At 40.0% G+C, this 14356-nt stretch overlaps 1 pseudogene; it reads right to left on the bottom strand.

Moving 5' to 3' along the window:
* LOC120530672 overlaps positions 1-249 on the bottom strand; it is a 44037-nt pseudogene extending 43788 nt beyond the window's left edge.
* Between the last annotated feature and the right edge of the window lie 14107 nt (positions 250-14356).

Here is a 14356-nt window from a genome sequence, read left to right as displayed (position 1 = left end):
CTGTGTCCCTGTGTTCTTATTAAATTCATTTTAAGCAGCTTCAATCCACTGCACTTCACTCAAAGCTGTCTCTTAATCTCCATTTGTATTAACCAAAAAGGGTCATCTCCTTTCATCTTTCCCATAATACTTACCCGGCAGTCGATGAATCAGCCTAGTAGCTCTTCTCTGGACATTTTTTAGTGCTGCTCTGTCCTTTTTGCAGTCTCGAGACTGAAACTGCACACAGTACTCTAAACGAGGTCTCATTATCTAGTTTAACCTTAACTAGCCTTCTTAATGGCTTCTGTAGACTGACTACATATAGGTAGTGATAAATCAAGTATGATTCCTAGGTTCTTCTCATAAGTTGAATTCTCGTGTTTCAGACTGCCCATTGTGTATTCATATCTAACATTTCTACTTCCTACATATACATGTAATACTTTAAATTTTCTTACATTAAATTTCATCTGCTACATCCCTGCCTAAAACAGTATTCTGTTCAACTACCTCTGTAATGATTCAGCTGATTCTAGATTAGCTGCCATTCCACCTAGTTTGGTATAGTCGGTAAATTTAACAATCTGGTTATTTATATTCCTATCCAGGTCATTTATAGGTTGGGGGCATGCACTGATAGCACATTGTCGCACACACCACATAATGAACCACCTGGATTGGGACCCAAGTACAGCGGATGACACCTTTATACCACACTGTATATTAAAAAAAGCAGCACCTCCAACATTGACCCCTGAGTGACACCACATTTTAACATCACCTAATTCTAAAAACGTTCTATGCACCATAACCCTTTTCTTCCTGTGTTTGAGCCACTTTTGTACCCACTGTGAAGGGCACTGCCTGGGACACCCACAGTGTGGAAGGTTGTGGGGAGGCAACTTGCATAGGGCTTTGTCTCCCCCAGGGCACTAGATGGCAGCCCACCTGGTTTGCAGCATTGCCATGCATTACCACAGGTCATCATGGGACTTGGAGTTTGTTGGCTCAAACCTGTTGGGTTCTGTAGGTACCACCAGGAGATGCTGCAAGGTCTGGGGGCCTACTACCTGGGCCAAGCCTTGGGAACACCAGATAAATAAAATAAGAGTAGCTGCCTGCTATAGTTCAGGCAGCCAGAATCAGGAGAAAGGAAGACAAAGCTTTCTGGGAGGAGCACAGGAGGCAGTGACACAGAGATTTATGTTTGCTGTTTGGGACTGTGATTGTGGCGTGGGAAACAATTAGGAGTTTCCCATGAATAAAACTTTTCTATTCATTTCATACTTGTGTCTGAGCCTTTGTGTTGGGTATTTGGGGAGCTGGAGCACCCCTTGGTGGCCACACCACCTACACAATGTATCCTGAATTCGCACTTGTTTTAGTCTGATCACTAATCTCTCATTTAGTACCTTATCAAATGCCTAAAATCAAGAAAAATAAAATATGCACCACTTTGATCATATGCTGTTGTTGATTTCTCATAGAATTCCAACATATTAGTAACACACAACATACCTTGTGGACGGACAGATATGAAAAGAATATAAAAAATCCACATAGACAGCAAACAAGCTGGGGATCAAACCCAGGTCCTTGGCACTAGCCATTGAACCTCCGAGTCACCCATTCTTTAAAATTTGAAATGATATTGCAGCCAAGAGGGTTAAACATTTTGTACAGGATGGTAGCTATGAATCATAAGATAAGGGCCACAGGTATTTCAAGAAAATAGACACTTGAATTTAGTTACTAAAAGGTGGATTTCAACATTCTCGAATCACATAAGACAGAAACAATAATGAGCTTCTCTTACACTTGTGAGCCTGCAGTTTGACAGTATTGCTCCAAGCCCTCAAGAGCCAGCCATTCCTCACTGACATTTCTGAAGCAATTGTTTTTAAACTCTTCTAGGACCGGTGGACTTAGCATCTAACTAGTAAGCTGCCACATCACATTAAGCAGTAAACTTTCATTTTGTCATTTGCCATTTCCAGTTCTCCATTCAGGGCAGTAGTCAAAGCTACTGGCTGCCACCAATTTTGCTGCTCTCTCAGATTACATCTACTTTTTGCTTCTGCATAGTTTTAAAAGATGAATGTTTTCTTTAGCGTACAGATGGCTTTGCATGTAAATTTATACAACAAGCTGCATAATAATATAGCTCATGTTACATTTATTGTAGGTTAAAACCTTTCTGGTTATATCTCATTTCTATTCCATATGTACTGTACATTTTAATGTGTCTTTTAAATGATAATATAAACACTAAAATGGGAAAAGACACAAGCATACCTAATATATTCCACAGAAAAACATTTTTAAAACCCTTATCATCATCATTTTTTTTATGCTTTTCCTGGCAAGGGATGCAGTAGCAACATGTTAAGCTAGTCTGACCAGACCTCTCTGTGCCCAGCAGCTTTCTCCAGACCTTACTGGGAAAAATCCAGATGATACCAAGACAACAGAGAAATATAATCCCTCCAGTGTGTCCTGGGACAGACACTCTATTGGCTATGCCTTGGATTTCTCATTTGGGAGGTACAAGGGGACATCTGAGCTGCTGTTTCTTTGGAGTGAGAAGAGCCAGTTGCTATAGTTTGGGCAAACTATGGTAACTATGGCAAATTTCATGAGAACTAAGGCAAATGGCTCCTAGATAGGTAGATACTTTATTAATCCCAAGGGGAAATTCACATAATCCAGCAGCAGCATGCTGATACAAAAAACAATGTTAAATTAAAGAGTAATAAAAATGCAGGTAAAAACAGACAATAACTTTGTATAATGTTAACATTTACCCCCAATCAACCCAGGGGTGGAATTGAAGAGTCGCATAGTATGGGGGAGGAACGATCTCCCCAGTCTATCAGTGGAGCAGGACAGCAGTCTGTCGCTGAAGCTACTCCTCTGTCTGGAGATGACACTGTTCAGTGGATGCAATGGATTCTCCATGATTGACAGGAGCCTGCTCAGCGACCATCGCTCTGCCAAAGATGTTAAACTGTCCAGCTTCATTCCTACAATAGAGCCTGCCTTCCTCACAAGTTTGTCCAGGTGTGAGGTGTCCTTCTTCTTTATACTGCCTCCCCAGCACACCACCGTGTAGAAGAGGGCGCTCACCACAACCGTCTGATAGAACATCTGCAGCATCTTATTGCAGATATTGAAGGACACCAGCCTTATAAGGAAGTATAGTCGGCTCTGACCTTTCTTACACAGAGCATCAGTATTGGCAGTCCAGTCCTATTTATCATCCAGCTGCACTCCCAGGTATTTATAGGTCTGCACCCTCTGCACACAATCTCCTCTGATGATCATGGGGTCCATGAGGGGCCTGGGCCTCCTAAAATCCACAACCAGTTCCTTCCTTGGTCTTGCTGGTGTTCAGGTGTAAGTGGTTTGAGTTGCACCATTTAACAAAGTATTTGATTAGCTTCCTATACTCCTCCTCCTGCCCACTCCTGATGCAGCCCACAATAGCCGTGTCATCAGCGAACCTTTGCACGTGGCAGGACTCCGAATCGTATTTGAAGTCTGATGTATATAGGCTGAACAGGACCGGAGAAAGTACAGTCCTCTGCGGCGCTCCTGTGTTGCTGACCACAATGTCAGACCGGCTGTTCCCGAGATGCACATACTGAGGTCTGTCTGTAAGATAGTCCACGATCCATACTACCAGGTATGAATCTACTCCCATCTCTGTCAGCTTGTCCCTAAGGAGCAGAGGTTGGATGGTGTTGAAGGTGTTAGAGAAATCTAGAAACATAATGCTTACAGCACCACTGCCTCTGTCCAAGTGGGAGAGGGATCAGTGTAGCATACAGATGATGGCATCCTCCGCTCCCACCTTCTCCTGGTATGTGAACTGCAGAGGGTTGAGGACGTGGCAGACCTGTGGCCTCAGGTGGTGAAGCAGCAGCCGCTCCATCACATACTGTATGACATCAGAGCAACAGGCTGGAAGTCATTCAGCTCACTAGGATACACCAGTACTTCAAGGCCCTCCTGTATTACTGAACCAGTTGACTTTTCACAGAGAGTGAGTTTAGCAGCTCTGAACAGAAATCCTTAACTCCACTGATTGTACTTATGATCTCATTCTTTTAATCGCTACCAACAGATTGTGACCATAGGTGAACGAGAATGTAAACTCTTAAATTGCTTTCTACATGGACTGAGCCCTTGCTTCACCAGCATGGGCCAGTACACTTTTTGTAAAACTACTTCTGCTGAACCATTTTGCTGGCCAACCTCACAGCCTCCTCTACCCTCAGTTGGGGTCCAAAGTACTTAAACTTCTCTACCTGGGGCAGCTGCCTTACTTGGTGAGAACATGCCACTTATTTCTTGGAAAGGACCATGACCACAGGTTTAGAGGTTCATCTAGCAGATGGAGTCTCTGTTCCAGTAACCCAGTATAAGATTTCCTAGGGAGAATGAAGAGTGTGGTCCCTCAGTTACTAGAGCACACTTATTTGTCTCTCTACTAAAAATGGGTATGATGACCCCAGTGTGGCAGTCCCCTGCATACATTATACTGGACACCTCTACAATACCTAGTGCTTTGATCACTCCTAGCTGGATCTAATATGTCTCAGTGGCTTGCCACCATTTACATTTTTAATGACTGCAGTGAACTGACACAGAGATGGACCGAACACTAACCAGTGGTACTGGCACTGCCTCTTTCTCTGAGGACTTACCCACTAACAAAGCACAAAATTCAGTTGGTCAACTGTTATAATGCCAGGAAGGAATTATACGGTCAATCTTGTTACATAAACAGGTAGTTTCAATGTGTTTTTATTTAGAAGTAGTGTGATTTCTTATTTAAACAAATGCTGCTAATTTTAATTAATAAACCAAATACCTCACTGGTAATGGCAGCCAATGAATAACCATACCAAATAAATAACAGGATGGGGGTTGTAAGTATTTATAAAAATGAATGATAAATGTTGAATCCCTAGATGTGGATGGTGAAACTGATGATTAAATAAAGGATATCAAGAAAGAAAACATTGGGGTGATTATGTTTTAAGTTTGTCTGCAAAATCCTTGTATTTGAGAAACTAGCAACTCTCTTTTTGAAGCAACAGTGAAAAATAGCCTTTTTAAGTTTTCTGACTCCCTTTAATCATTTGGTTTGAAACCAAAATTAGTCCAAATTACAGATGTTACATTTGGCTTCAAAATAATTTACCTTCATTATTCTTTCTTACTGTCACTACAACCCAGTCACAGGGGATGTACAATCCAGTGTGTTTCTTTGTGCCGGTCCCAAGCCCGGATAAATGGGGAGGGTTACGTCATGAAGGGATACAATGTAAAATTTTGCCAGGTCAATATGCGGACAACAATACAAATAAAAAATGCAAACAATACAAAACAATACAAATACTACAGGCAATATCAACAGATGTTGAATTTTAGAGGAAACTGTTTGCAGACTGTGGGCCCACTTTTTTGGTCCCGATTCGTCTCTCTAGGTAGCATCAGTGACACCTAAGGATTGGTTATTAATGTTTTATTTGTTACACCTATATTTCTTATTCACCAGGGATCCCTTTTATATAGCTTGTGTATGCACAAAAAGAGGCTCAAAATATTCATACACAACTTTCCATTTAAAAGTTGGAATTTTTAAAAGAAGAATGAGGAACGTGTATATTTGCAGCAACTCTGAGCCATGCGTAGGCAACCAGCCAAGTGACGATTTGTGTAATGATTCGTATCACTGAGCCATTATTATAATGTGAGCTGATGTGACAAACATATTAAACCTCAAAAACAATGGATATGATGCATAGATGGAATTTAAGTTTTGTTTCAAGAGAGCCAATGCTGTATGTTTGCACTGATGAACTTTTTCAGTTTGTCATCAGGTTAAATCTGCTATCTGTTGTCACTTCTCCTGGAAGTAGCTGACAAATCAACAGTATCTTAGCCAAGCTTCACTCCATTATGGCGGCTGTGCTAGAAGCCATTAACTGAGCAGTGCGGTTCTACATCTAATTTTCATATGGTGTGGGTGTATATACAAAAAATAAACATGTTTTTGTCAATATAAAAAAGTAATTTGCATTAATGTTCAGTTCTCCTAATGTAACTGGAGCACTTTACTGCACTAATATTCCAATAAGGGCACCTATTGAGAATAAAACTGCTTTTGTTGACCGTGACAGTTACACTCTATTAATGCAAAAGTCATCCAAGATGTAACTGGTTTGTATTGGCAAACATCATGTTTCAATGGCCTTGGACAGTCCGTGATTTGTTTATTTTGAGGTAAAGTAGCTTAGACGGACGTGTTGGTACTGTACGTGGTGGCTGGCTTATTGGTAGGTTAACTGGGTGAACCCTCAGTGTTTCAAATGGCCTGTACTGTTCATTATAACAGCAATTATGTCAATACTTCCGGTAAGTAATAACTTTCCTGGACCCCAAGAGGCGCTATAATGCTGTGTATGATCTTGTTCTCTCAGTTATGGAGCACAGCCAGATACTCTTGAATGGAAGTGGTGGTGTCACCATCCATCAAGAGAGAGGCAGCAGCTCTACCAGCCAATGAAGTTCTATGGCATCGTGATTATATATTGTGGACTGGGACCCGGACACAGGCAGACGGACAACATGGTTCCACCACACACCGTTTATTTACAATACTATATACAAGTTTTTGTGCACTCACACACCCCAGTGCCTCCAGCACCGATTCCCCCAATGTCCAGGCCACACTCTTCCAGTGCCTTTCTCCTGGCCGCCTCTAGTCCTCCCTCCAGCTCCGTCCTCTTCCACCCGACTTCTGCCTCTGACTGGAGGGAGGCGGCCCCTTAAATGGGAACCCGGATGGGCTCCAGCTGCTTCCCGGCAATCAGTCCCAGCCACACTCCAGTGTGGCGGAAGTGCCGGCTGCGCACCCGAAGCCATCCGGGTGTCCCCTGTCGTCTTCCCCCCAGCACTTCCTGGTGTGGCGGAAGTGCTGGGCTCCAGGGTTCCTCAAGCACCGGGGCGCCGCCTGGCTGTGGCCACGGGTCCCTACAGGGCTGGGCTTCCAAGCCCTGTACCCGAGGTCCCCAACATAACCAGGACGGACGCCCCTCGCGGTCTGGAGGAGGCACAATATGTATGAGATTGATTATCATGCTTCATAAATAGATATTTCAAAACAGTGTTCTAGACACATATTTACAAGGTAATTGTGAGTTACTGTATAATGGGTAAATTGCATAAAAATGTGCATACTCCATGCTTTATAAATCTGATTTTTTTTTTTTTTTTGGTGTACGCATTTTCTTGTCTTTTTGGTGTATTTTCACACTTGAATTCACACAAAATTTTATAAATGAGGCCCCTGGTCTATTTTGAAATGAATAATTTCATCACTAGAGGTTGATTACATTACGCCAGTGTTGGATGCTCGTTTTCATTCCTAAAATGTGCCTAAAAAAATAATTATTCTAGTATGTCAGATTTTACATGTGTCACCATGATCAGCTGGTTAACCATCCCCTGGCTCAGGGCTATCTAAAGGTGGTTGCTGTTATATTTAGCATATGTTTGCTTGTCTTACTGAGCCTGTGTCAAAAATGAATTCCACTAATCTCCTGACAATTTAGGGCCACGGAGACCTTGAACCCTTGGAGCCTATCCCAAAAGTATCAGACTCGATAGTCTGGTTAGAGTCACACCAAAATGCAGACTTCCACTTTGCCAGTTTAAACTCAACATTTAACCTAACATCCTTTCCTCAAATATCCCTTTGAGATATACAATGTACAGATTATTTTGCTGAAAGAAATACAACCATTTGACAAACTTGTAAGATAATAATACCACTCTATGAAACATACTAGATACATTAAATTTAGGAAGAAAGAACAATTATACAATCAAAAACTTTAGCATTAAAAATCAACATCAAAATGCTTTGCTGGAAACAAGAAATAAAACTCAAGTCAATAAATTCGAAACAGCTTTGAAAGATTAAAAAACATGCACATTCAATGACATTGTGTCACATCAATTACTATTGACAGCAACAAAATTAAAAATAATATTAGCATACTAGCTGAAATACCCGACATTGCCTGGGAGGAAAATAAAGGTTTTAAAAATAAAAATTAATTAATTAATAAACAATGAAGACTCACTAATGTACTTGTATTGTTCACTGAAGTACCTTGTTATATACAATTTTTTTAGTTTTTCCATCTGTAGCCAATCTATAAAGGTTCTTAGGACTTCCCACCCTTGAACAGTTCACATAAAGTTGTGCAGATGAGAAACAGGTTGTTTCCAAATCGATTGCAGCAATTTTAAATGATTGTCCTTGATATTTATTTATCTGTATGGCAAAAGCCAAACGAACCGGAAGTTATTGCCTCTTAACATCAAATGGAAAATCTGTTGGAATCAGTGGAATTCTGGGAATGGAAACATCTTCTCCTTTTGCACAGCTAGTTAGAATTGTTGCTTCTATAATATTGTGATATCAGTTTTTAATAATTGTTAAAGATCCAGATTTCGAAGCAACACGATTGAATTCTATTACCACTGCAACATTGTTACAGTAAGAATAATGGAAGATGAAAATATAGTCAACAAAAACAAACATTAAACGACAAACAAACAATACTACAGATTTTTCTTGATAAAACTGTCGGTTGCTTTAACAGATCACACCTGAAATGTTCCAAGCGTCAACTGGATATTAACATACACACAAGACCGCAAGATTGTTACAATCTGCTTTATATATAAGATTTAAAACTAAAATTATGCAAAAAGATAAGAGTAATTCCTCTTTTCATTAACTGTAATAACTTTATGGACATATTTGAGAACAAGACAAGGAAAAAAAAGAAAGTGGGTTGGACTTGGCCTTGTTGACACAATATCCACTTAATGTAACCTTCAATGCAGTTTTCACATGCTCTTAGTTATTTTAACATAATATTTAAAGTACATAACTGAGTAGTGCCTCACAGTTAGGAGACCCCGGTTCACTTCCCAGGTCTTTCCTGCGTAGAGTTTGCATGTTCTCCCTGTGTCTGCGTGGGTTTCCTCCGGGTGCTCCAGTTTCCACCCATATTCCAAAGACATCCAGGTTAGGTGCATTGGCAATCTGAAATTGTCCCTAGTGTGTGCCTGGTGTATGTGTGTGTGTGTGTGCCCTGCAGTGAGCTGGCGCCCTGCCCAGGGTTATTTTCCTGCCTTGCACCCTGTGTTGGCTGGGATTGGCTCCAGTAGACCCCCGTGACCCTATAGTTGGGATATAGCTGGTTGGATAAAGGATGGATGGATAACTGAGTAGAGCTAAATTATGACTTGTGTCATGAGACCCCATTCTGACTATTTTATTAAAAGACACACTGCAAGTTATCAATGTTCACATATTACCTATAATAAAGCCTCCCTTCAACAGGCTCGGTCCATGGATTATTTCAAGGTGAATGTTATTAGGCTTGTACTGAAAAAAGCTCACCAGAATATGTCACGCTAATCAGATTTCAGATCTCAAAATTGCCCTTTCTGTCAAAATTCCAAAAATAATATATCTGCATAACTACTGTCTTCCATTGTTGTTACAATATTAATGAAAAATATCAGTCTGCCCTCTGCTTAGTACACACAGTAGCACTAAAAGAGCACATTTTTATGAATAACAGGTGCCTGTTTAGACAAATCTGAGCTACCTGCGAGTTTGATACAGTTTACCATCAACCACTTATTCACCATTTTGAAAATCTAAGATTTTTACAATGTCAGAAGTCATGTTATTTTCTAACCTGCTTAAATTGATACCAGGGTTGCAGGAGATGCTGAAACCTATCCCAGCTAGCATAGGCTGCAAGACAGAAACAAATCCTGGACAAGGTGCCGGTCCACCGTATGACAAACACACATACACGGCAAACACACACTAGAGCCAATTTAGTGTCACCAATAAACCTGACCTGCATGTCTTTGAACAGTGGGAAGAAACCAGAGCACATGAAGATAATGCCAGAAAGTTCTCAGTAACAATAATAAAAACAGAAATTCTTATATCACTATAGTAAAATGCAATATTTCTGTTAAACTTGACCATTCTGCTACTTTGAGTTACTCCTTGGTGATATTGTCTAAAGACATAACCTTAACCTCCACTGGTGCGCTGATCATAAACTCCATATATTGTGATATGCCAAAGGGGTCAGCCTATATTATTGGTCTCCTAAAATGCATCACCTTAGGATATCATATTAATGTATCGGTGAAACTAAGTAACTTTTGTAATTTGCTGTTTTCCTTCATTTTTTGTATCAAATCCACCAACTTTTTTTGTTTTTGGATTTTTTTTTAATTCCCTAGAATCTGATTTTATCATTAGTTTGTGGTTTAGCAGCTTGGTTTCAATTCTATAACTTTATCTGTACCGTTTTTGCCACCATTTCTGGTGTTTCACTAATCATCGCTACTTGAGCTCCAGCCATTAGCAAGCTTCCTGTGTTGTTAGGAGCATGTCCTCGGAAGTTGTGTCTTTTGTCAAAAACAGGACAGGTTTAAAAGGTCATCAAAATGTTCCTTTCTTATACAAGCTGGCACATTCCACAATTCCATTTTGTCAACCATTCTTTTGTTCCAACCAAATTCTTTTCCTGAAAGTTTTCCCTGGTGTGAACGCATGGTTAGTATTTTTGACTTTGTTTTTGTTTCGCCACTTGGCTTTGGTAAAAGTGTGTCTGACTTCCAGTTTTCTACTCTTTTTGGCCTTCAACTATGTCTTTTCTCCCTGGTTCTTTTTTAAAAAGCTCTCGTTAGTCCTCTAGAAGAACAGTAACGCGCTGGCCACAGATCACAGCCCACAACAAGGTGAAATGTGAATGACAAACACATTTCTTATTCTTAACACTAGTAACTCAAAAGCAGCGATATAGAAAGAAGATTTTGTCATAAAATTTCACTGCATACAGTTATTATTTTAGTTAATAAAGCAGTTAATATGCTCATACTTTTTCATATATTATACCAAAATAGGAAACATTTACTTTAAAATGGGATTTTAGTCAACACAAAAAATCTGTGAAGTAAAAGTAAAATTCTGCAAATACTTCTAAATGAATCAATTGCCGTATATACTCACATATAAGTCAGGTCCTGAAACCTGAAAAATCAATCATAAATTCAGATCCCGACTTATACGCCCGTTCAAAAATGCGACACATTTTTTGTTTTACATCTTCTTGCCTCCTCCAATCTCGCACCAGTTTCTTAGATGCATCAAATTTTGTTTCTTTCGCTACTTCAACGAAGTTTAATTTAAAACCAGCTTCATATTTTTCTTCTGATCGAATGCTCCATTGTTGGTAAGGGATGCTCTTACAATAAAGGTGTATCAGGGTGTGAAATACAAAAACACAAATCAGTGCAAACGTTGATTCGGAATAGTTTGGGTATTACCTTGTGGTCACGTAGGCACAATAGAGAGAGGAAGAGAGAGAGAGAGAGGTTAGGAGCACGCCCTGATACACATAGAAAGAAAAGGCAGTGTGCTCCGTGGTTACCCTCTCAGATGAGCGTTAGCATATCATAATCTCTTGGACCAGTAGTGTGAGTTTTCTGCATTTGACTTATACGACTGACATTATAAAATACCAGAAATTATACAGTAAAATCAAGTCCAGACTTATCCACAGGAGAACTTATCCGCGAGTATATATGGTACTCTCTAGATTATCTTCTAGTGATAAGCACATCTGCAATTAAGATATTTCACAGGACTTCTGGGTAAGCACACATAATTCTGGAAAGTCCCTTGGTGAACTCATGAAGCCAAAAGAACCACTCAGTGTAACATTGGGATAAAGCTATTAACGAGTAGCAATAAGAAAAAGAAAATTAGACATTTCCCCATGTGTTGTAAGTATTTCAAATGCTATTGAAGTTCGTAATAAATAATAGGGGACAATAACACAAAATTGTGAAGAAATGCGAATAGTGAGGAAGACTTTAAGAGACCATGTAAACTGTAAAGGAATTGGAGTCTTCCCTGACTGTGATGGACAGAATTATTTTTTTAAATTTAGGTTGGAAAGTGCTTATTTTACATAACTGGGGCTAATATCCTTTGACCAAACATGATTTGAGCATGAAAGATTCTCCTGCTGGTCAGCTAGGATAAACAAATTGCTTCACATTTGTTTAATTATTGCTTCTCAGCTGTTCCCTGCCACCTCTAATGCAGTCATAGGGTAAAGACAGCCTGAACTTGCTGTTTAATACAGGAGGTATAATTTAAATGTGTCTGAGGCAGGCCCCCAACAATGCAGAGGTGTGACAAGTCCATGAGAGGTATAATCTGCAGATAAGACTGATAACACCACTGCTGTGTAATGGTTATTTATATGGTAGCTCTGTAGAACCGTATATGATGTTTGTACTTCACTATGAAAAGCCAAGTGGGTAATTTTCAGCACATTTTCACAAGTAAAATAACGGCTTCTGTGTTCATTCCATTAATTGATGTAGGTTTACAACTGGTTTGCATGTAGTATCACTACATATGTTAAAGACTATAATGACTTAATAAAGCATCTAAACTTGCCACACACTCTGCTCCACTTGCCTTGTTGCTCTGTTTCAATGTCTGGGGTCCAGAGATTTTCAGATAGGGGGAGGTAGAGCCACAGTAGCTGTCAGCTCCTTTTAGAAGTCAGAATGAAGTCCCACTTACAAATTGTTTCCTTCACAGCCATTTAAATGCATGGGTAAGAGGACAAGAGTTGGGGTGGAGTACATATGGTGGACTCAGAAAGCATTCAGACCCATTCATTTTCTGCACACTTTATTGTGTTATACATTTCATTTTAAACGGGCACATGTGCCTTTTTTGGCAATCAATGCACACCCAATAACCCATAATGACAAAGGGAAAATGTTTTCAGAAATGTTTGCAGATTTATTAAATATCAAAAACTGAAATCTCTCATTCAAGTGAGTATTCAAACCCTTTTGCTGTGGCACTACAAGCTGCAGTTAGGTGCATCCTGTTTGCTTTAAGTACCTTGAGATGTGTCTGGAATTTGATTGGAGTCAACCTGTGGAAAACTGAATCGAATGGACATTGTTTAGAAAGGCGTACGTTTGTGCACATAAGGTCCCACAGGGAAGTCTCTGCAGAATTTTGCGATAAAATTGTAGTGGGACATAGATCAGAGCATTGGTATAAAACTATTTCTAAAGCACCGAGTGTTTCCCGAAACATAGTTGCCACAAAAATTGTGAAATGGAAGAAGTTTGGAAAAACCAGGACTATTCCTAGATTTGACATTAATGCTAAAATGATTATCTGGGCAAAAAAAGCCTTGGTCTGGGAGGAGACCACAAATACAATTGTCACCCTAACAGAGCTTCAGAAATCCCACTGCTGACACAGAAGAACCTGTAGGAAGGATGAGCTTTTCAGCAACACTCTATTGTTCAGGCACTTATGGTAGAGTGGCTACACAGAAGTCACTCTTGAGTAAGAGACATATGACAACCCATTTGATTGCAAAAGCATGAAGCAAAAGATTATCTGGCCTGATGAGACAAACACAACTCTTTCTGTAGATCTCTAAGCATCATGTCTGGCCAAGGTAAGGAATTGTTCGTCAACTGCCTGATACCATCTTTACAGTGAAGCACCAAAGTGCTCAACAGCAGGGACATGGAAGCTGGTCAGAATACAGGGAAGGATAAATGCAGCCAAATACCAAGAAGTCCTTGATAAAAACCTGCATACGACCTCAGAATGGGGCAGAGGTTCACCTTTCAGCATGACAATGACCTGATGCATCATGTCAAGACTACGATGGAGTGGCTTTGGGATAAGCCTCTGATTGCCTTTGAGTGGCCCAGCTGAAGTCCAGATTTAAACCCCATAGAACATATTGAGTGTGACTTGAAGATGGCAGTTTACTGGTACTTCCTGTCCAGTCTAATGGAACTTGAGTCAATCTGCCAGGAAGAATGGGATAAACATGCCAAATTTCGGTGTGCAAAGCTTGTACAAACTTAACCAAAGAGATTTGAAGGTGGATTTTCTGTCAAATGTGCTTCAACAGACTACTGAATCAAGGGTCTGAATGCTTACACGAATGAGAGATTTCAGTTTCTGATTTTCAATAAATTTGTAAACCTTTCTGAAAACACGCTTTCACTTTGCCCTTATGGGTTACTGAGTTTAGTAAATGTATCCATTCTACAATTAAGTCTACAACACAATAAAGTGTGCAGAAAGTAAAGGAGTCCGAGTACTATCCGAATCCACTGCAGCTGTGGATATACATTAGGCAGTTAGGATAGGAGCACCACAAACCCTCCAATGATAACACAATTTAAA

The sequence above is a fragment of the Polypterus senegalus genome, chromosome 6 (assembly GCF_016835505.1).
Source record: "Polypterus senegalus isolate Bchr_013 chromosome 6, ASM1683550v1, whole genome shotgun sequence".
NCBI lineage: Eukaryota > Metazoa > Chordata > Cladistia > Polypteriformes > Polypteridae > Polypterus > Polypterus senegalus.
Note: the sequence above shows the minus strand (reverse complement) of the source record. Positions and strands in the feature narration are given on the sequence as shown.